Below are 24,564 nucleotides of genomic sequence, written 5' to 3' on the forward strand. Positions count from 1 at the left end.
TGCCATTCAAAAAATGATAATTTGAGAGGCAAGTGTCAATAGAAAGGAAAGGTGCTTTAATTACCAGCAATCTGGGAAGAAGATGGACTCATGTCCAGAGACCAACTCCAAAGATTCTGCTCAACCATGACAGTTTTTAAAGGGAAAAAGTGGGGAAAGAATTTCAGTGAGTCATCGAGGCAGGAGGTTGGGTTCTGCGTCATTCTCCATTGAGTGCAGACCCTCTCCCTTCAGATGTTATCCTACCTGTGTGATCTGCCTGCAGGATTGCTAAGGGTGCTGTTTGGGGTAGAGAGTTAGTCATTTCTTAACTGCTTAATTCTTCATTCTTACTTCTTTTTTATCTAGGAAAATAATCAACAGGTTAGACAAGACATGGTGTGCATTCAGGAGAGCATAAGTCAGGAGTTAGGTTAAATTGCCTAGTGGTTCACTCCTACAATTAGGTTCTTTCAAGGTTAGAGGGGAACAGAAGCAGGCAAACAGGAAAGGGGCAAAAGAGCTGCTTTCAAAGGATCGGGGGGGAAGAAATTTTTCTCTACCCTTCTAGGTTGTTCTGGCTGGTCTAAGACTTGAATTGACATGAGACAGATAAATGGGAGAAAAATCAAGTAAGACTTTAATAACGTGGATATGGGAGAGACCCAGGAAAAATGAGTAACTCAAGCCAATGTGCAAAGACCTCACTTTAAATACGAGTTTCAGCTAATGACATAAAAGCCGTGGTTGGGAGAGTGGTTGTGGACTTCAGAGGGGAGGAAGGCAACTCACGTGGAGAAGCAAATGTTTGGTAAACAAGCATTTGCTGGGCCAGGCAGAGACCATGGGACACAGAGCGGTCTCTGATCTCTAGGCCTCGCTGAGGTTCCCCAACCGCAGGTAGCCCGTGTTCGTTGCAGACATCTCTGGAGAGGAGCTCCAGGACTCAGAGGGATAGTTAAGGGGAAAGGCAGTCCTTCTGGAAGAGAACGATGGTGGTTCAAGTCATGCCATGAAAGGGGCTTCTGGCTGTATAATTTTACACTTATGGCCAAATATGACTCAATACAAGTAGTATTCCTTAACCAAAAATATAACAGAAAAGGAAGATTAAAAGGAGAAGGAAGACTAGAGTTTACGTGTGTATGAATATATGAGCAAGAGTACATTATATAAAAACTCAAAAGTTCTTAACAAATACATGCATATATATATATATATATATATATATATACATATATATATTTCAAATTCAGAGACACACAGTCACTTAGCAAATGAATATGGCACAAAGACTAGCGTCTGATTGCACACTCCGTGACAGACAGGGTGCAATGTGTACAAAGTGGTAGATTTTAGACACAGTCACTCTACATCTTTTAAAGCTTCCCAAGCTGTTTGTGGTAAAGTAATAATGGTGTCTTGATAGTAATATCAACTTTACCCATTTTCCTTACAAAACACCTAGTAACTTTTCTCAAAATAAGCTGGATCTGTTTTCTAGATTTGATAATATAGAAAAAATAATAATATTTGATACCAGCATAAACCTTGCTAGGCTTGAAAAGTGTTTTCATTTACATCTTCCCATTTGGTGATCACAACAATCTTCTGAAGTTTTTTATAGACCAAAAACAACAACAACAACAAATCTAAGGGAAGTTAAATGATACTATTTTTTGCACAGAAGGTGAGTAGCAGGGCTATGGTATAAATGCAGGTATCCTGATTTCAAATCCAGCCTTTTAAAATTGTTATGGTGGAAATTCCATAACTGTTTTAGAAAACTAGAGAGCAAAAATATTCCAGGAAGGAGAGTATTTCCTGAGTCTTTTGCTGCTTTATTTATTTACTATCTCAACAGTTAGCCAACTGAAGCTGTAAATAGCTTTATCTTTTTCTATAAAAGCAGCATTTTATCTATTTTCGCCTCTATACTGCATGTACTTGGTAATTATAAACTTCACATGTGAGCCAATTAACTTAATGAAAAGCATTTCAGCCCTAGTTTAAACTTTAGAAGCCTTAGGATAGGGTACTAACATCATTTTGCATATTTAAAGGTTCATAGAATTGACTTTAAAAGACCCAAATGAACGTCTTAGCACATAGAGAACTAGAAGAGTTCATTAGAGCAGGCACGTATAAGAGTTACTGAAACAACATTTTTAATAGCTGAAGCTTATATGATTACAAGTCACTTTCTTTTATTAAAATGACCAATTAGGAGTCAGCAGTCTATTTTATCAAGGTGGAAATGTAGGCTGGATTTTTCTTTTTAATGAAAAGGAAAAGATCATGCTTAAATTTAAGTTTAATGGTCTGAAAATTTCCACCCTCATTTTGCATCACAGTAATTTAGTCCAAGAAAGGAAAGGTGTATTTATAAAAACTGGTTTCACTCCCTCACACAACCAGGGGCCCAAGGAGGATGGAAAATAATAGCAGTTCCCCAAAGAAGACTGAAGTACACTACATCGTCTCTTTATTTATTTATGTAAGCAGATGTGCAATGTAATTTTGTGTGTGTGTGTGTGTGTGTGTGTTTTTAACATCTTTATTGGAGTATAATTGCTTTACATTGTTGTGTTAGTTTCTGCTGTATAACAAAGTGAATCAGCTATACGTATACATATATCCTCATATCCCCTCCCTCTTGCGTCTCCCTCCCACCCTCCCTATACCACCCCTCAAGGGGGTCACAAAGCACCGAGCTGATCTCCCTGTGCTATGCGGCTGCTTCCCACTAGCTATCTAGTCTACATTTGGTAGTGTATATATGTCAATGTCACTCTCTCACTTCGTCCTAGCTAACCCTTCCCCCTCCCCGTGTCCTCAAGTCCATTCTCTATGTCTGCGTCTTTATTCTTGTGCTGTCCCTAGGTCCTTCAGAACCTTTTTTTTTTTTTTTTTTAAGATTCCATATATATGTGTTAGCATACGGTATTTGTTTTTCTCTTTCTGACTTACTTCACTCTGTATGACAGACTCTAGGTCCATCTACCTCACTACAAATAACTCAATTTCATTTCTTTTTATGGCTGAGTAATATTCCATTGTATATATATGCCACATCTTCTTTATCCATTCATCTGTTGATGGACACTTAGGTTGCTTCCATGTCCTGGCTATTGTAAATAGTGCTTCAATGAACATTGTGGTACGTGTCTCTTTTTGAATTATGGTTTTCTTAGGGTATATGCCCAGTAGTGGGATTGCTGGGTCATATGGTAGTTCTAGTTTTAGTTTTTTAAGGAACCTCCATACTGTTATCCATAGTGGCTGTATCAATTTACATTCCCACCAACAGTGCAAGAGGGTTCCCTTTTCTCCCCACTCTCTCCAGCATTTATTGTTTGTAGATTTTTTTGGTGATGGTCATTCTGACCGGTGTGAGGGGATACCTCACTGTAATTTTGATTTGCATTTCTCTCATGATTAGTGATGTTGAGCATCCTTTCATGTGTTTTCTGGCAATCTGTATATCTTCTTTGGAGAAATGTCTATTTAGGTCTTCTGCCCATTTTTGGATTGGGTTGTTTGTTTTCTTGATATTGAGCTGCATGAGCTGCTTGTAAATTTTGGAGATTAATCCTTTGTCAGTTGCTTCATTTGCAAATATTTTCTCCCATTCTGAGGCTTGTCTTTTTGTCTTGTTTATGGTTTCCTTTGCTGTGCAAAAGCTTTTAAGTTTCATGAGGTCCCATTTGTTTATTTTTGTTTTTATTTCCATTTCTTTAGGAGGTGGGTCAAAAAGGATCTTGCTGTGATTTATGTCATAGAGTGTTCTGCCTATGTTTTCCTCTAAGTTTTATAGTGCCTGGCCTTACATTTAGGTCTTTAATCCATTTTGAGTTTATTTTTGTGTATGGTGTTAGGGAGTGTTCTAATTTCATTCTTTTACATGTAGATGTCCAGTTTTCCCAGCACCACTTACTGAAGAGGCTGTTTTTTCTCCACTGCATGATAAAAACTCTCCAGAAAGTGGGCATAGAGGGAACTTACCTCAACATAATAAAGGCCATATATGACAAACCCACAGCCAATATCGTTCTCAATGGTGAAAAACTGAAACCATTTCCACTAAGATCAGGAACAAGACAAGGTTGGTTGTCCACTCTCACCACTATTATTCAACATTGTTTTGGAAGTTTTAGCCACAGCAATCAGTGAAGAAAAAGAAATAAAACCAATCCAAATTTGAGAAGAAGAAGTAAAACTGTCACTGTTTGCAGATGACATGATAGTATACATAAAATATCCTAAAGATGCTACCAGAAAACTACTAGAGCTAATCAATGAATTTGGTAAAGTAGCAGGATACAAAATTAATGAACAGAAATCTCTTGTATTCCTATACACTAACGATGAAAAATCTGAAAGACAAATTAAGGAAACACTCCCACTTACCACTGCAATAAAAAGAATAGAATACCTAGGAATAAACCTACTTAAGGAGACAAAAGACCTGTATGCAGAAAACTATGACACTGATGAAATAAATTAAAGAAGGTACAAACAGATGGAGAGATATATCATGTTCTTGGATTGGAAGAATCAACATTGTGAAAATGACTATACTACCCAAAGCAATCTACAGATTCAGTGTAATCCCTTTCAAACTACCAATGGCATTTTTCACAGAACTAGAACAAAAAATTTCACAATTTGTATGGAAACACAAAAGACCCCGAATAGCCAAAGCAATCTTGAGAAAGAAAATTTTGAGAAATCAACATTGTGAAAATGACTATACTACCCAAAGCAATCTACAGATTCAGTGTAATCCCTTTCAAACCACCAATGGCATATTTCACTGAACTAGAGCAAAATATTTCACAATTTGTATGGAAACAGAAAAGACCCTGAATAGCCAAAGCAATCTTGGTAAAGAAAAACGGAGCTGGAGGAATCAGGCTCCTTGACTTTAGACTATACTACAAAGCTACAGTAATCAAGACAGTATGGTACTGGCACATAAACAGAAATATAGATCAATGGAACAGGATAGAAAGCCCAGAGATAAACCCATGGACATATGGTCACCTTATCTTTGATAAATGAGGCAAGAGTATACATCTTCTCTTTAATCCCTACATTTCTAGTGAGAAGTTGGAGATCAGAATGAAAAGCAAAAGTGGAAGGTGAACTTTATACTCTACTATGGCAGTTGGAGTCTGAAAGCAAAAGAACAGAAGCAGGATCAGTCCAGGGAGCCGTGATACAGCAGTACAGGTCTGACAGAGTCCCTGCTTCCCCAAGGGGGCACCGGAGCAGAGGTTACCCCTGTAAAGGATCCCATTGGGGTGGAAATGGCTAAGCTCTGGTTCCACAGACTTGCTTGATCATTGACTGGCTCACCTCAAAAATAGTGTGACCTTGACTCAAAAACTGAGGAGGATCTGAAGGGGTTGACAACAGGAGGCTCTCAGCTGGCTGCTCTCTTTTGAAGGGGATCTCTGGGGCACAGGGGCACATCCTCATGCTTCCACACATGGTACACATCTATTGGTTACACGTATGGATAGGGATATGTTATGACTGATATCACTTATATATTTATTATGTATAATACAAGGACAAAAACCCTCATGACTTGAATAAAGACAAGTATTCATTCAATTTATCATAAGAAATCACTTAATTTTCTTATAATCATAAAAAATTATAAACATAAACTCACATGTACATTACCCTGAATCGTCAAACTCCTTAAGAATGGAAGTATCAAAGAAAAAAAAGGACTGGAATGCATATATTCAGTACTATGCTTAAATGTATTCAATAAGTTATAAGGAAAATTAGCATTAAGCCTATATAAAGAATTGCACAGCTAACAGCCTTGCAGGGCAGGAAGCCTGACCCTTCTGAAAGTCCACTTCAATGGTGGCATTTAACTTGTTCACACACTGTGTAGATGACCCTGTTCCATGCACAGGACAAGACAAAGCAAATTCCTCAAACTAGCCTCTGATACAAAGATTATTCTAGTGTTGGTCAATGTCAGTTGCAAAAGACTGTATAGAAGCCATTTCTCAGCTGCTTCAGTATAGTTCGTGTATATAATACTCATTTTTCAAATGTGCAAAATAACTTAATCATTAACACTTGGTGGCTATTTAATGAACTGACCTGAAAAGAAATCTTGGTATAAATGATATTTCAAGATGGGGATTCATCCATTTCCTACTGGGGAGCTAAAAAAACAAAGATTTTTAATCTAAACATCAATCAACAAAGAATTAAAGAGGGTAGCAAAAAAGTAAATGACTATCAGGGAAATTCAGGGACAAGGGAAACATTGTTTGGGTTTAGGATATGTGAAAATACCTAAGGTAGTTAAAGATGTGGCTTACAGCACGGACCTCCTGGAATTCAGCTGAGAACAGAGTTTGTGTGGTGAAATATTGAAACAAGCATCATCTATGCTCCCCTTTTTGTCCTTTGTCTGCAGCCCTTCTTCTAACCGTCCCACCACGGCAGACACAGCGTCTCCAAGCCTCACACGGCAACACCCTCGCACTCAGATCTGAACTGCCCACCTCTCCCTGACCACCCCTTCTCCCACTGCCTCCGTGACTGCACACCAGTGTATTAACACGAGGGAACAACTAGCTGTTTGGTAGCAGAAGAACCTGAGTTCAAGTAGCCCCTTCAATTATAATTACAGAGAGTTGCCTAGACTGAGGATATCGTATGATAGTTGCAGGCAATAGTCTTGGCTGAGTCCACTTCCCAGGTAAGTTTATAGAACTTCACATGAAATCATCTTTTCACAGCTGGCGCTGATCCCTGGGCACCAGTTGTGCTCATATCTCAATAAAATGCAGAATGCTCCCACATCCCTTCTTGATCCACCCTTTTAATTCCAATTTATTGACATTACAATGCGTTCCAGGTGTCCCCCAGTTTTCCAAAGTTCACTTTGGCATTTCGCTTTTTTGAAAGGCTTACAGTAGTACCTGTTTTTGTTAACTGAATAAAAATCCGAAGGAGATTTTCGCTTTTAAGAATAAAGGTAAAAATCAAAAATAGTGTTCAGCGTTTGCTCTGCAGTGACCTGAGCCATTATAGAGGCAGCTCGCAGCCCGAGCAGGGAGAGTGACGCCACCAAGCTCCTTCCCAGGACCTACACTCAGCATCAAGCATCTAGCCGCCATAGCTTTGAGCTGTGTCTGGCTGCATATCTGCTTTTTCTCAATTTATTTTGTGCATCCGTTAGTGGCATGTGTCCTTCTCTTTATTCGATTTCAACTTACAAAAGGTTTCATAGGAACTCTCTTACTTTCAGAAAGCGTGGGAAACCTGTAGATGGATCATTTGTTTTAAACAAGACATTTAATTGAAATTGGATTAGTAATGTATTTGGATTAAAAAAAAATTTGCCTGGTTCATTATTCTATTCCAGAGTTAGGCACACTAGAGTAATCTTAACTCAAGCAGATGTATGTCTATGTCACTTTGAATTTAAAAAAGATACCAATACACTACACCCACACACAAAAATATTTTTATAATCTTCAAGTAAAATAGATTAATACCCAAATACAGCATTGTCAGGAAATATGTGTGTATATACTTGTGTATATATATAGGACAATATATGAAAGGTCTAAAAATAAAAGAATAATGTAATCACTTACCTAATCAGTATAAAGTACTTAGAAATAACCAGTTGTTTTACTAAATATTCAGTTTTCATCCAGGTATTTGGTTTATGTACCTCCATCCACAATCTGACAATTTTGAGAAGTATAATGTTTTAAAGGAAAATCAGAAAATAAAAGTACATAAGACATTTATATATAAGCATTCAAAGTGGAATCAAAATGATAATCAACTTAAATTGTTCTACAGTCTACTTTTCTTTAAAAGGGACAAAATAGCCATAGTAAGACTAACAAGACTAACACGGTTCTGATTTCAGCTCCTCCACTTCCTAGTTATGGAAACTTGGGCAAGTTGTAAGATGGAAATATAAATGTGTTAATGTGTAAGGTTGTTGTGAGGATTAGATAGGTTAATACATGTAAAGCACTCAATAATCAATCATTATTTATTCAGGAAAATAAGCAAACTGCACAGTGTAGATGTAGGAAATGGCCCATTTATTGATATATATGAATAGAGTTAATTATGCATGGTTTATTAGAGACTGGACATTTCATAATGTATGTGTTCAAAGCTTCTCTGGAATCAATTTTCTAAAAGTACCTGGGCAATTTGACTTGTTTGGTGGGAATAGCACCCATCCTGTTTCAGTGCATAATTTGTATACTTTAATACACGTGGAGGGGATTATTTTGTAATAATACAGAAGGAGGAAGTAGCTTGGTTAGGTCAGGTTTACTGAAGGAGAAAGGAAAAAGGATAGTTAAAAGAATTTATTATATCTGTTACCCATTAGCCTCCTTCAGACCAGTTTGAATCATATTGATTAGAAAAGTAAAGGCTAGAAACTGATGGAACTATATTCATAAAATATTTGATGAAATTCTATGTGAAGAATGAATGCCAGAAATTAACCTCTTTTAAGAGAGACTTTGGGAGAAACCCAAGCATATTCTCCCTGCCTCTGCACAGAAACCAGCAGGACATGATCACTGTAGCAGTCATGAGCTAATGTCCTTGGCAAGAACTGTGATATTTTCACCATGAGTGCCATCCACCTTGTCAGAGGATTTGTGGAGTGAGTTTATACACAGTGGGTGTCAAAAATGCTGGATGCTATATGACGAACTGCAGGTGACTCACTGGCATAAGACTGGTTTATAGGCATATATGAGATATGCCTTTGGGGCTTCCCAGAAATAGCTGAGAAATGCTTTGAGACACTGCTTGACTATGAAGGGTATTGTTGAGAATCATCAGAATTCTGACGATTCAGAAAATAAATGTAATTTCACTTGTGCCCCAAACCTAGTACTCCTGGAGAAATTTAGGATTACATATGGTTACACATAGATCCAAGCATCTTGTTTAGAGAATATAACTATATACTGTCAACTAAATGACAAATCAATCATTTTAGTGGTTTAAAATATAAGGAATATGAATAGCACTTAAAGGAAAGTTACTAATAGAAAAAATACAATTTAATTAAAACACTTTTAACTTATGGAATTAAAAAATATGAAAAGAAAAAAATAACACATTATATTCAATTCTTCAACTAATAAATACTATAAGAAAACGCTAAACAGAAAATTAGCATTACTTAATGAGGCAAATAATTGCCTGTTATGATCCTTGTAACAATTCCCATAAGATATGAGAGCAAAGAATATATTTGAAAAACATACCAAAATTAATTTTACTTTTGAAGGAAATTGCATTACTGTACAATCTTATTTTGTGTCCTAGATATAAAATCATATCACAGGAAAATCTCCTCCCACATGCCATTAAAACCTCTGCCCCAGAATTTCTACTTTCATCCATTAAGGAGTAACAGGAAATAGATTTGCCTCCTCCCACCTAAAATACTAAAAGGCTAGACAAAATACATGAAACAATAGCTTTCCAACATTGTACAACAAGCAGTGTTGAGAGGAAAAAAAGAAGAAAGGTGAGGCCTAAAAATGTCTGGGTTTACTGCCTAGAGAGGTTCTCAAGCTGCAGTGCAGGGAGGGGGAACACAAATCTAGCCCATTGGTTTCCTTGAGCTGAGAAGACAGAGTTCAGGGTTCAGGAAGACCAAGATGGCCGGAATGGTTAAGGCAGAGAACTGAAGAGGAGAGAGCTGCCCAGACAGAGACGTGGAGGTATGCACAGGGTCTTCCTCGAGGCTTCACCTGATCGGTGCCTGCCATGAAAAAACCAAAAAGTCGGGGGAAAGAGCTACTTTGAAGAAGTAGAAATCCCCAGAGCTTAAAAAGAACCAGGAATAGTTCATGTTCTAACCAGCCGAGTGTGTAGACTTTCTAACACATGAAGCATCACATGGAATCTTCAGAAGAATGTGGTGCCACTGTAAGCCCAAGACTAAGGACGGTCCTGGTTCATCTAACAGAGCTTATAAAGGGTCTACTGCTTCCAAATAACTTTGTTTCACCCCAGAACAAAGCCAAAGTATATTTAAGAAATACAAAATAAAAACTCGGGCACCCAAAAAGGTAAAATTTGCAACATCTAGTTTAGCATACAAATAGAAAATAACAGATATGCAAAGAAGCAGAAAAAATGCAATCTACTATAGTTTATGTACTCATTGTATATTGCACTTTTTTGTAGGACACACAAAAATGATACATATGATAGGCTTAGTAGACAAGGATGCTGATGCAGCTATTATAAATATACTCCATATGTTCAAGAAGGTTGAGGAAAACATGAGCATGATAAGAGACATGGAAAACATGGAAAAGAGTTGAAAGACCCAGATCAAACTTCTGTAAAAAAAAAAAATGTAGGTGAAGAAAAATACACTTGATGAGATTAATAGTAGATTAAACACTGTATAAGAAATGATTAATTATTATGACGACATTGCAGTAGAAACTATCCAAAATGAAACATGGAAAGAAATAAGACTAAGAAAAAAAATGAACTGTGGCATGAAATATGGAATGAGAAAAAAATGAGCTGTGAAATTTGAATGGGGGGAGATGGAAAAAAATGGAAGAAATAATGGCTGAAATCTTCCCCAATTCGATAAAAATTGTAAGCCCTCAGATCCAGTAACCTAAACAAACCTCAAGCACAAGTTATATGAAAAAAAAGTTACATCAAGACACATCATAAACAAATCTCTTAAAATCAGGGATAAAGAAAAGTAATCTTGGTTGTAGGTTTTTCCCTTTCATCACTTTAACTATGGGCTGCCACTCCCTTCTGGCTGGCAGAGTTTTCTGCTGAAAGATCAGCTGTTAACCTTATGGGGATTCCCTTGTATGTTTTTTGTTGTTTTTCCCTTGCTGCTTTAATATTTTTTCTTTGTAGTTAACTTTTGAGAGTTTGATTAATATGTGTCTTGGCGTGTTTCTCCTTGGATTTATCCTGTATGGGACTCTGTGTGCTTCCTGGACTTGATTAACTATCTCCTTACCCATATTAGGGACGTTTTCAAGTATAATCTCTGCAAATATTTTCTCAGTCCCTTTCTTTTTCTCTTCTTCTTCTGGGACCCCTATAATTCGAATGTTGGTGTGTTTAATATTGTCCCAGAGGTCTCTGAGACTGTCCTCAGTTCTTCTCATTCTTTTTTCTTTATTCTGCTCTGCAGTAGTTATTTCCACTATTTTATCTTCCAGGTCACTTCTCCATTCTTCTGCCTCAGTTATTCTGTTATTGATCCCTTCTAGAGAATTTTTCATTCCATTGTATATATGTGCTACATCTTTGTTACCCATTCATCTGTCGATGGACACTTATGTTGCTTCCTAGGGGCAGGACAGGAATAAAGACACAGACGTAGAGAATGCACTTGAGGACACGGGGAGGGGGAAAGGTAAGCTGGGACGAAGTGAGAGAGAAGCATTGACATATAGACACTACCAAAAGTAAAATAGATAGCTAGTGGGAAGCAGCTGCACAGCACAGGGAGATCAGCTGGGTGCTTTGTGACCACCTAGAGGGGCGGGATAGGGAGGATGGGAGGGAGACGCAAGAGGGAGGAGATATAGGGATATATGTATACATATAGCTGAATCACTTTGTTATACACCAGAAACTAACACACATTGTAGAGCAATTATATTCCAACAAAGATGTTAAAAAAAAAAAAGAATTTCTAAACCACTTTCTGTTGTGGATTTTGTAATGGAGATACTGACAGCTTGTGTACTGTTGTTTGGCACGTGCAGTGGAAGCAAGGAAAATGTATAAAGAATAAAAATGTTTTCATTTATTTAAAAGCAGCAGGTGTTAACTTAAGCTTCCAAAATCATTTGGAAAACACATCCTATGGAGGTCCACAAAGAGTTCTGAAAATCACAATGTAGTACTTTTATACTTACTTCACACAATTAAAACAAATCCTGATGCCTCAGTAGTGGGTTGTGAATGCACTGGGCTAAGAACCAGGAAATCTTCAGTTCTATCTCAGCTCTGATACTATCTGTCTTCATGACTTGAGACAAATCACTTTAACCTCTCAAGGTCTCAGATCTAGGATTTGTTGATTGCTAAGGTCCCTTTCAATGATATAATATTATACCTGCATTTGTATTTATACAAAGTAAATGTGGGATTTGAAAAATACAAATCTGATGTCATGTCTGCCCACCTTCCACAGAGCAAAACAAGGTAGAGACAATGAGTCTGTAATTACATCACTCCACTGTTTACTGACAAGTCACAGGAAATTATCTGTCTGATGAGAAAGATTAGGAGATTCTCTGAACATGTATTTGAAACTTCTCTGCCATTTCAATTGTCAATTCCCATTGAAAATATGTTCAGGCCAACTTCACAGGCAACAGAGTATATGGAGAAGGTTGAAAAATAACACAATTACTGACTTTTAGAATGGGCTGGCTAATAACCTCATTTGATGTATCTTAATTCTAAGTCCTGTAATCAGTAACTTTGCAGACCAAGTCCATGGCTTGATATCTGATTCAAGGTAATTAAGTGATTTCTAAATAATTTGATGGTTATTTCAATTTCTAACAGTTTTTTAAAAGAAGAAAAATATTTTTGTGTGGTCTGAAATTAGGCTTAATTTGATGTTAAAAGACATGTTTTTCTCAAACTTAGCAAATTTTTTTCTTGAATTATTTTCTAGAAATATATTTAATCTTCAGTTCTCTTTTCCAGTTTATGAAATTACCTCTCCCTGAGTGTTAGGTAGGCTGTGAATCAATCTAAAATAGCAGTTAGATGGACTACCAAGAAATAAACTTGGTTGGTGAATTTGCCACTGTAAGCCATGATACTCTTATATTCAGGCAGAACAAGCTAACCACAGTCAAGTGTTTCCAATTATTCTTTCTCTTCTTGACCATTTCATTTACCTTCCTGATGCTTTTATCTACCAGCAACATAGGAACCCGAGGCAGAGAATATAGTTACATAGTTTTTGAGTAACGTGTGAGCTTCACTTTTGAAGAAGAGCTTAAAAACAGCTATGCCTTATTGGTATGGAACCTGTCCACTGACTGGATTTAATGTTTTTTTCTTTTACTACAGAATACCAACAAAATATCTAGTGCTATTAACAACATATTGTGCTGCCCGTAACTTATAATTAGAAGAATATTAGCATTCTCACTCCTAACCAAAATGTTTGATCCTTCAATTATTAGAATAGTAATTGAAAATTAGGGAATTCAATGGCGTGTTTGCTTTTTGAAACCCTTATCCTTCTTATATTCCCTAGATAAAGTATTCCATATAATTTCTAGTCATTCACACATCTGGCCTCCTGTGATGTTTCCTTTGTGGGCAGATGCAGAGTTCAAAATGGCTGTCTTTTCCCCATAAAAAGTTTCCTGTAGAAATTTAAACCTTATTGATCATTAGAAATCTAGTTCAAGTAGTTCTTTCTTAGTATGATTCAAATGACTACGGCAAAATAATGATTAAAACCACTGATTTAAAAGTTACGTTTAACTCTTTATGTTAAACTGAGGAATGAATTTTTTATTCCACACTTATTTCTATTGTTTTACGATTAAGATTAGTTTAAACTATGGTTGCGATCATTTGAGAAGTTTTCCAAGAGAGAACTTAACAGCTTGAATTAACATAGCACAATAATGAATAAAATATTGTGCCATCAGCACAGGCCTTGACTCACAGAGCAAGGATAAATATGAAAGGGTTGTCTGAGACAAGCAAGGAATAAAATCACTGTTCACCTGTTAGCTGACTATCTCTAGTTCAGTTGCAGCTAACCCTCTGCAGTGCTCTGCTGGCCCAGCAGATGGGTTTTGGATGACTTGGCTCCTGGGTCCACACCCCTCTCCCCAGCCCCTGGATGATGGGGGCCTTTGGAGGGAGGTGGTGAGGAAAGTCTCCAAGAGCACACAGTTCCTCCCCTAGGAAGAGAAGACATAAAACCCGCTTTGGGATAGCTTCCCTACAGTAACTAACAGCAGAAGAATTAGTCCCATAGAGAATACACGCAAGGCCAAGCCAAAATAATATTCTCCTCCATTTTCAGATGCCTTTTCTCTTCATTTTCGACTCTGAGTCTACGCAAGGTCCTGTTCCTAGACACCCACCATTGTTATGTGATAGTATTTCTGCAGGTCAGAACGCTCCAGTTTTTATCTCCTCCTTGCCCCATCCTGCCTCTCCTCCCCACTTTACAAGTAAAATATCCCCAGGAGATCACTGCAGAGATTCTAGCTAGTAGTTCCTTTGGGCCGGGAGCGGTGGCAGCCTGGCCGGCAGCCTGGAGGCATCGCTCAGGCAGCCAGTGACGGGCGCTGGAGGAGGCAGCCCCAGCCCTGCCCCAAAGGGGATGCCGCGGATCGAAAGGTCTAAGGCGGCGGGGCTTAGCTCAAATTCCAGACACCCGAAAATTAAACAAGAATGTGATAGTTTAGCAATAATCCAGGAGTATGGTGATGCACTAAGAGTATTTAAAATACTTGGAGACTCTTTCCTGACTGTCTGGGCGCGAGGGGGAGTCCCGTGGCCTTTTAACCAGGCATTCCTGGAACGGGTGTTTGCTGGTTTGTCCAGGATCCCTTCAGCTTCTCCAGTCTTGCCCAGACCCAAAGATTCTGACGACTTCAAATGAAGCTTCATATGCCAACAAGACATAAATAGCAAGGGGGAAAAGGGGTGAATTTTGAATGGAACCCCACCCTACCCCCCGAGAATAAAGTATTTTCCGCAAGACACAAAATAATGGATTTTCTTTTTGAGTGGAATATTTTTTTCTTTGTTTATTCTCACCACCATAAAGCACAATCTCTGTTCCTACAGAGAAGAGTCTTGAATATGTGTCTTTTCTAAATAAGCACAGGGAAAGGTTGTGGTTTCCCTAGCAACAGATGACTTCTTTCTATTTTTCTTTTGGAGGAAAAACGTACTTTGGCTTTATAAAGAACCTTCCATCACGGATATCAAAGCATTCTATGGCCAAATTGTCACCCTGCCCCAGCAAAGTAGATAAATAATATCCTCCCCACTTAACTGGGGCAGGAAAATGGCAGCTGAGACCAGCTGCTGCAGCAGAAACTTCATCCCTCCTGCTCTGGGCCGTGCTTCCCGAACCTTCCTCAGCAGCCCTGTGAGAACTTCGGCAAAGGAGTCTGGCAGACACCCCTCATATCATCCCGCAATAATCTACTCCTGGTAGGATCCCCTCCCCTTGAGTGCGGGAGGGACTTGTGAGTTGCCTCTAACCAATAGAATACAGCAAAGGTGTTGGGCTGTCACTCCTTTGGTTGTGTTACATTTGTAAGACTCCATGGTAACACACTGGAGAGGAGAGGAGGTCCCTGGGACATAAAAGGGGAGACCTTTAGGAACCCCCCCAGCCAACAGCAGTAAGAAGCCAGCGCTCTCAGGCATGCAGCTGCAAGGAAATAAATTTTGCTAACAGTTGGAAGAGGACACCAAGCTCCAGAAAGGAAGGAAGTCCAGCTGACACCTTGATTGCAGTTTTTGAGACCCTGAGCAAAGGAGCCAGGTAAGTCATGGTCAGGCTCCTGACCCATGGAAACTGAGATAATAAATGTGCATTGTTTGAAGCCACTAAGCTTGTTATGCAGCAATAGGTAACTAATCCAAGGGGCTCTGCAAATGGATGGTTGCTAGGCTGAGGTGAGCCGCTGGAAGACGATAATAAAAAGGGAGGTAATAGCACAAAGGCTTGGAACTCAGACGCATGTGGGTTCATATCCAAATATATCACTTAATATCTGACTTGAACCCCTCTAAACCACAACTTCGTTTGCAGGATGGAGCTAATACCTAGCCTGCACATAGCAGTAAGGATTAAAAATGGTGACTCTGAAAGTATCTGGCACAGTAACTGTTCCATAGTGGGTGTGCAATGAAAGACAGCAAGCAGTAGATGTAGTCATGGTAAAAAAAAGATTTTTGACCCTGTTCCTAGAGCTCCAGTAATTGCAACATGGACGGAGGTGTGGGCTGGGGAGTGGTTATACGCTAGCAATCCCCTAGTGAGAAACCCTGGTCGACAAGATGAGGTCAACGGAGAGGTTCAAGAAATCAGCTCACCTTTCACCCCACTGGGACCTCACGGTACTTGGAGCAAAGGCGGTAGAATTTAAGAGCTTAATCTATTTGGAAGCTTGACAGTGGAAAGCTGCCTGCCTGTTTGGTGGTTTCCCCTGTGTTCTGTTTGTCTTGTTCTATCATAAGGGACACACTGGGAACATTTTCTAAGACACTGTGAGGCAGTGGCGCCTGAGGGATGGGCTGCTGTCAAGTGCACTTAACCTGAAAGATGCCCAAATGGATTATCCATCTGCAGGAGTTCCTGTGAAGAGGCAGGGAAGAGGCGTAAGTAAAGGAGGAGCAAGGAATCAAAACCAAGTGAACCCAAATAACAATGTCAAATGAGAAGGTCCAGAGGCAGATCAGAGATGGGGTGTAACACCGTTCAATCAGGGCAGAACCAGAGAAGATGCAGAATAACAAGGAAGGTACAAATTTTATGGACAGAATGTGCCTTGCATGGGCGAATCTGGCTGCCTTAGAATGTGAGATGTGAGCATAGACAGACATGGTTCTGGGTTGTGAAAAACTGAAGAGATATAGCCCATCTAATAAGAGGGTCACCTAAACTTGAACAGTTCCATGGTCAGTCCGAAGCCTGCTGCCATGGAAGGAAAAACTCTTTGGGTTTTCTCTGTTTTCGTGGAAGTTTTCTAGACAGGAGGCCCAGCAAAATGAGCCCGCAGTTGTGACTGGGTTCTGGAAGTGCCCGAGCTCCTTTCATATACAGAATATATCAGAGCCTCCCACATCTCTCTGGACCAGAACTGGCTCCTAGAGCGGCCAAGTGCAAATCCCCACAGTAGGCGCTGCCGCCCAGCAACTCACCTATGCACTTCTTTTGGAAGATTCATTTGTAGTTATGAGATTTGCACATGGTGAAATTTGTGAATTCCACAGTTTATCTATGTTTTTGCTTTTCATGAACCCACAGAGATATGTGGTTTTGAATGAATGGAAGACAAATAGGAATGTGCAAGAGATGCCCTTTCCTACTACCAATGCTTGGTTAAGATGTGTAGGATAACTAAGCACTCAAGAGATGAGGTGCCCTGTCTGATGTAATTCAGAAGAAAAACAATATGAAACTCTAAAAAAGAAGTCAAAATTCTGATTTCCTTCACGGCAAGTGCTGCAATGTTATTTTCTAAAACTTGCAATACCAAATTCTTTCTGCAAAAAATGTCCCTCGTCTCTTTTAGGTCCCATGCTTTGCTGGTTCCCTAAGTATATGCTCAGGGCCTTCAGTAATGTCCCCTAGAAGCAGAGCCTAAGGGTGTGCTTTTGTGCAAGTGATTTTGAGGCCGTGCTCTTGGGAGAACCCTATGAGGTGAAGGAAGCAGAGTAAAGATGGGTAGAAGCTATGCAAAGACGTGGGTTCAGCTGAAACCAGCTTCAAGCTGAGCCCATGAGGAGTTCAAGAGACTGAATGGTAACCCACTGTAGTTCCAGCTTTAGCTGAGTGGCTGGGATTTTGTCCTGTGTATCAGTCTGCCATTGGCCATGGCCATGGCCATGGGCTGTCCCTGAAGTGAGAATAACTGCCCAGGAATTTTGAAGCTAGGTGCCTTCAGTTGTTGGATGGGGATTCTCCTGAGAAGGGTACAGGTGTGATTCCTTAGCAGCTGACACGTTAAGCAACTGGAGGATGGCTACACCAGCAGGATAGGGGGATCAGAGTGGGAAACCAGGAGCTTCCGTTACATTTGGTGTGCTGACCAGGAATCCAACACATTCTACTTCATGGTGAGACCTTCTCTAAGGACCCCCAGACAAATAGAGCGTGTAATCACCTATATAATATGGTTGAAAGGACACCTTATCCATTCCTGGGTATTCAACTCATATTTCTTTGGGCTGAATATTGCTCTCTTCCTATGGCCCTCATATATAATGGAAATTAAGAAGTAACCTAACACTTGAATAAAAATTAGCCTCTCAGAGGTAGAAGGATCTTAAAGCGGAGGAGGGGCACTGGCTGGAGAGTGGAAAAGGGAGGAGCAGTCTTCAGGAGTTGGAGGGTTGGGAACCCAAAATTAGCGCAGAGGGTACCCAAAACATCTTTACCGCATTTTCTCAAGTTGCCCAACTGAGCTGCTCAGAGCTGCCCTACCCTCCACCCTGTCGGTCTCCACCCAGAACAAATACAACTACAGCGTGAGCAGAGGCCTTTAGAAGATTAACTATTAATAAAGCTGAGAAACAGAGAACTTGGGACAAAAGAGAAGCAGCAAAATAGAGCTTTTTCATACCAGAAACAGCAAAACTATCTGCACACGGAATGAACTCCCATATGACATGAGAAGCAAACAAGCAATTCAAAGTCTGTGCAAAAAATAATAAGAGCCAAGGGTGTTCATAAACAAAGGTAGTGATTTCAAACCGTCTTGCAATAAATGGGAAATCAGAAAAGTTGTTTGAGAAAAGACATGGTTTATTAAGGAATCTGAGCGTTTCTGAAACTATGATTCAAAAAAATAAAAAAGCTTTGACAGAATTCACAATTAATGAAGAAAGAGAGGACATCATCCCTGTCAGGGTAAGAAACTGCTGACCTCTGAACTTTGAACTTTGAACTCTGCCATCAGATTGCCTTTGGTCTCAAACTACAACTCTCCTGGCAACATTTCTGTTGTTTCTGATTCACTGTAGAACACTGACTAATACAGATGGGTATTATTTATTCTTAGATGAGAAAATTGAAAAAGTTTAGTCAAATATGTCTTGAATCAAATTGTACCCCCGAGTCAATTTTCACAGTTTCTTAAACCCATTTTTTATTCTACTGTTCAAAGCAACTGAAACCAAGGCGCTTAAAGAATAAGACACACCATTTAACATGCGCTTGTTTATTCCACAGACAAGAAATTTACCAAGAGCAATTATAAACTAAAGCATTTATCAGTTTGATTCTGTGTCATCATCAAACTTAGATTCTGCAAATTTTTTGACTTCTTTCACCAAAGTTGTATTCCCTAAAATTGTCCCCTCTCAAGTCTGCCAAGATTAAAATAAACCATTAACTATTTGAATTAGACAATTCAAAATTGTACACTTTTGAAAAAAAAGGATTATTTTGTTTTTCTTTTCTTTAGAGTTCCATTGACAAAGCTTCCTTTAGTTTAGTAAAAGATTCCTACAAGAAATCAGAGTGTAGTTTTCTTATTTATAGATTAGTCTCAAGGTAAAAGGAAACATCAATAATCTTCATCTTACTTTTTCTTAGAAAATAGATATATGAAACAGGATATTTAATCTGATATACATGAAAATTTTTAAATGATTCTAAGTACTGGGGGGACCTTCAAGATAGTGGAAGAGTAAGATGTGATCACCTTCCTCCCCACAAATACATCAAAAATACATCTACATGTGGAACAACTCCTATAGAACACCTACTGAATGCTGGCAGAAGACCTTAAACTTTCCGAAAGGCAAGAAAATCCCCACATAGCTGAGTCGGGCAAAAGAAAAAAGAAAAGAAGGAGACAAAAGAATAAGGATGGGACCCACACTTCTGGGAGGGAGCTGTGAAGGAGGAAAGGTTTCCACACACTAGGAGCCCCTTCGCGGGCGGAGACTGCGGGTGGCGGAGCGGGGAAGCTTCGGAGCCACGGAGGAGAGCGCAGCCACAGGGGTGCGGAGGGCAAAGCGGAGAGATTCCCGCACAGAGGCTCGGCGCCGAGCAGCGCTCACCAGCCCGAGAGGCTCGTCTGCTCCCCCGCCGGGGCGGGCGGGGCTGGGAGCTGAGGCTCGGGCTGCGGTCGGATCGCAGGGAGAGGACTGGGGTTGGCGGTGTGAACACAGCCTGAAGGGGCTAGTGCGCCACGGCGAGCCGGGAGGGAGTCCGGGAAAAGTCTGCAGCTGCCGAAGAGGCAAGAGACTTTTTCTTACTTCTTTGTTTCCTGGTGCGCGAGGAGAGGGGATTCAGAGCGCCGCCTAAACGAGCTCCAGAGACGGGCACGAGCCGCGGCCATCAGCGCGGACCCCAGAGACGGGCATGAGGCGCTAAGGCTGCTGCTGCCGCCACCAAGAAGCCTGTGTGCGAGCACAGGTCACTCTCCACACCGCCCCTCCCGGGAGCCGGTGCAGCCCGCCACGGCCAGGCTCCCGTGATCCGGGGACAACTTCCCCGGGAGAACGCACGGCGCGCCTCGGGCTGCTGCAACGTCACGACGCCTCTGACGCCGCAGGCGCGCCCCGCCTCCTCCGTACCGCTCCCTCCCCCCGCCTGAGTGAGCCAGAGCCCCCGAAGCAGCTGCTCCTTTAACCCCGTCCTGTCTGGGCGGGGAACAGACGCCCTCAGGCGACCTACACGCAGAGGCGGGTCCAAATCCAAAGCTGAACCCCGGGAGCTGTGCGAACAGAGAAGAGAAAGGGAAACCTCTCCCAGCAGCCTCAGGAGCAGCGGATTAAAGCTCCACCATCAACTTGAGGTACAGTGTATCTGTGGAATACGTGAACAGACAACGAATCATTCCAAAATTAAGGCAGTGGACTTCGGGAGTAATGGTAGGCTTGGGTTTGCTGTCTGAGACTGACTTCTTTCTGATTATTATGTTTAACTTAGTATAGTTTTTAGCGCTTGTTATCATTGGTGTATTTGTTTATTGGTTTGGCTGCTCTCTTTTTTTAAAATTACTTTTAAATTTTTTATTTTAATAATTTTTAAATTTTAATTATATTATATTCTTTTCCTTTCTTTTTCTTTCTATCTTTCTCCCTTTTTTCTGAGCCTTGTGGCTGACACGGTCTTGGTGCTCTGGCCTGGTGTCAGGCCTGAGCCTCTGAGGTGGGAGAGCCGAGTTCAGGACATGGGTCCACCAGAGTCCTCCCAGCTCCATGTAATATCAAATGGTGAAAGCTCTCCCAGAGATCTCCATCTCAAGGCTAAGACCCAGCTCCACTCAATGACCAGCAAACTCCAGTGCTGGACTCCCCATGCCAAACAACTAGCAAGACAGGAACAAAACACCACCCATTAGCAGAGAGGCTGCCTAAAATTATACTAAGCTCACAGACACCCCAAAATACACCACTAGACACAGCCTTGCCCACCAGAACACAGGCACCAGTCCCCTCCACCAATAAGCCTACACAACTCACTGAACCAATATTATCCACTGAGGGCAGACACCAAAAACAAAGGGAACTATGAACCTGCAGCCTGTGAAAAGGAGACCCCAAACACAGTAAGTTAAGCAAAATGGGAAGACAGAGAAATATGCAGCAAATGAAGGAGCAAGGTAAAAACCCAACAGACAAAACAAATGAAGAGGAAATAGGCAGTCTATCTGAAAAAGAACTTAGAGAAATGACAGTAAAGGTGATCAAAAGTCTTGGAAATAGAATGGAGAAAATACAAGAAACCTTTAACAAGGACCTAGAAGAACTAAAGAGCAAACAAACAATGATGAACAACACAGTAAACGAAATTAAAAATTCTCTAGAAGGAATCAATAGCAGAAAAACTGAGGCAGAAGAACGGATAAGTGACCTGAAAGATAAAATAGTGGAAATAACTACCACAGAGCAGAATAAAGAAAAAAGAATGAAAAGAATTGAGGACAGTCTCAGAGACCTCTGGGACAAAATTAAATGCACCAACATTTGAAATATACAGCCCCTAGAAGAAGAGAGTAAAATCAAGTGTCTGAGAAAATATTTGAAGAGATTATAGTCGAAAACTTCCCTAACGTGGGAAAGGAAATACTCAATCAAGTCCAGGAAGCACAGAGAGTACCATACAGAAAGAATCCAAGGAGAAACGTGCCAAGACACATTAATCAAACTATCAAAAATTAAATACAAAGAAAAAATATTAAAAGCAGCAAGGGAAAAATAACAAATAACATACAAGGGAATCCCCATAAGTTTAACAGCTGATCTTTCAGCAGAAACTCTGCAGGCCAGAAGGCAATAGCAGGACATGTTTAAAGTGATGAAAAGGAAAAACCTACAATCAAGATTACTCTACCCAGCAAGGATCTCATTCAGATTGATGGAGAAATCAAAAGCTTTACAGACGAGCAAAAGCTAAGAGAATTCAGCACCACCAAACCAGCTCTACAATAAATGCTAAAAGAATTTCACTAAGTGGGAAACACAAGAGAAGAAAAGGACCTACAAAAACAAACCCAAAACAATTAAGAAAATGGTCATAGGAACATACATATCGATAATTACCTTAAATGTGAGTGGATTAAATGCTCCAACCAAAAGACACAGGCTCACTGAATGGATACAAAAACAAGACCCATATATATGCTGTCTACAAGAGACCCACTTCAGACCTAGGGACACATACAGACTGAAAGTGGGGGATGGAAGAAGATATTCCATGCAAATGGAAATCAAAAGAAAGCTGGAGTAGCAATACTCATATCAGATAAAATGGACTTTAAAATAAACAATGTTATAAGAGAAAAGGAAGGATACTACATAACGATCAAGGGATCAATGCAAGAAGAAGACATAACAATTGTAAATATTTATCCACCCAACATAGGAGCACCTCAATACATAAGGCAACTGCTAACAGCTATAAAAGAGGAAGTCTACAGTAACACATTAATAGTGGGGAACTTTAACACTTTAATTACACCAATGGACAGATAATCCAAACAGAAAATTAATAAGGAAACACAAGCTTTAAATGACACAATAGACCAGATAGATTTAATTGATATTTATAGGACATTCCATCCAAAAACAGCAGATTACACTTTCTTCTCATGTGCACACAGAACATTCTCCAGGACAGATCACATAGGTTTGGGTCACAAATCAAACCTTGGTAAATTTAAGAAAATTGAAATCATATAAAGCATATTTTTGGACCACAATGCTAGAGATTAGAAATCAATTAGAGGGGTAAAAATGTAAAAAACACAAAAACATGGAGGCTAAACAATATGTTACTAAATAACCAAGAGATCACTGAAGAAATCAAAGAGGAAATCAAAAAATACCTAGACACAAATTACAACGAAAATATGATGATCCAAAACCTATGGGATGCAGCAAAAGCAGTTTTAAGAGGGAAGTTTATAGCAATACCAGCCGACCTCAAGAAACAAGAAAAATCTCAAATAAACAATCTCACCTCACACCTAAAGGAACTAGACAAAGAAGGGCAAACAAAACCCAAAGTTAGTAGAAGGAAAGAAATCATAAAGATGAGAGCAGATATAAATGAAATAGAAACAAAGAAAACAATAGCAAAGATCAATAAAACCAAACGCTGGTTCTTTGAGAAGATAAACCAAATTGATAAACCATTAGCCAGACTCGTCAAGAAAAAGAGGGAGAGGACTCAAATCAATAAAATTAGAAATGGAAAAGGAGAAGTTACCACAGACACTGCAGAAATACAAAGCATCCTAAGAGACTACTACAAGAAACTCTGCCAATAAATTGGACAACCTGGAAGAAATGGATAAATTCTTAGACAGGTATAACCTTCCAAGACTGAACCCGGGAAATAGAAAATATGAACAGACCAATCACAAGCATTGAAATTGAAACTGTGATTAAAAATCTTCCAACAAACAAAAAATCAGGACCAGATGGCTACACAGGTGAATTCTATCAGGCATTTACAGAAGAGCTAACACCCATCTTTCCCAAACTCTTCCAAAACATTGCAGAAGAAGGAACACTCCCAAACTCATTCTATGAGACCATCTTCACCTTGATACCAAAACCAGACAAGGATACTACAAAAAAACAAAATTACAGACCAATATCACTGATGAATATAGATGCAAAAATCCTCAACAAAATACTAGCAAACAGAATCCAACAACACATTAAAAGGATCATACACCATAATCAAGTGGGATTTTCCCAGGGATGCAAAGATTCTTCAATATATGCAAATCAATCAATGTGATACACCATATTAACAAATTGAAGAATAAAAACCATATGGTCATCTCAATAGATTCAGAAAAATCTTTTGACAAAATTCAATACCTATTTATGATAAAAACTCTCCAGAGAGTGAGCATAGAGGGAACCTACCTCAACATAATAATGGCCATATATGAGAAACCCACAGCAAACATCATTCTCAGTGGTGAGAAACTGAAAGCATTTCCTCTAAGATCAGGAAAAAGACAGGGATGTCCACTCTTGCTACTATTATTCAACATAGTTTTGGAAGTCCTAGCCACAGCAATCAGAGAAGAAAAAGGAATAAAAGAATACAAATTGGAAAAGAAGAAGTAAAACTGTCACTGTTTTCAAATAACATGATATTATACATTGAGAATCCTAAAGATGTCAACAGAAAACTACTAGAGCTAATCAATGAATTTGGTAAAGTTGCAGGATACAAAAAGAAGACATACAGATGGCAAAGAAGCACATGAAAAGCTGCTCAACATCACTAATTATTAGAGAATTGCAAATCAAAACTACACTGAGGTATCACCTCAC

Source organism: Balaenoptera ricei, chromosome 5 (genome assembly GCF_028023285.1).
Source record: "Balaenoptera ricei isolate mBalRic1 chromosome 5, mBalRic1.hap2, whole genome shotgun sequence".
NCBI lineage: Eukaryota > Metazoa > Chordata > Mammalia > Artiodactyla > Balaenopteridae > Balaenoptera > Balaenoptera ricei.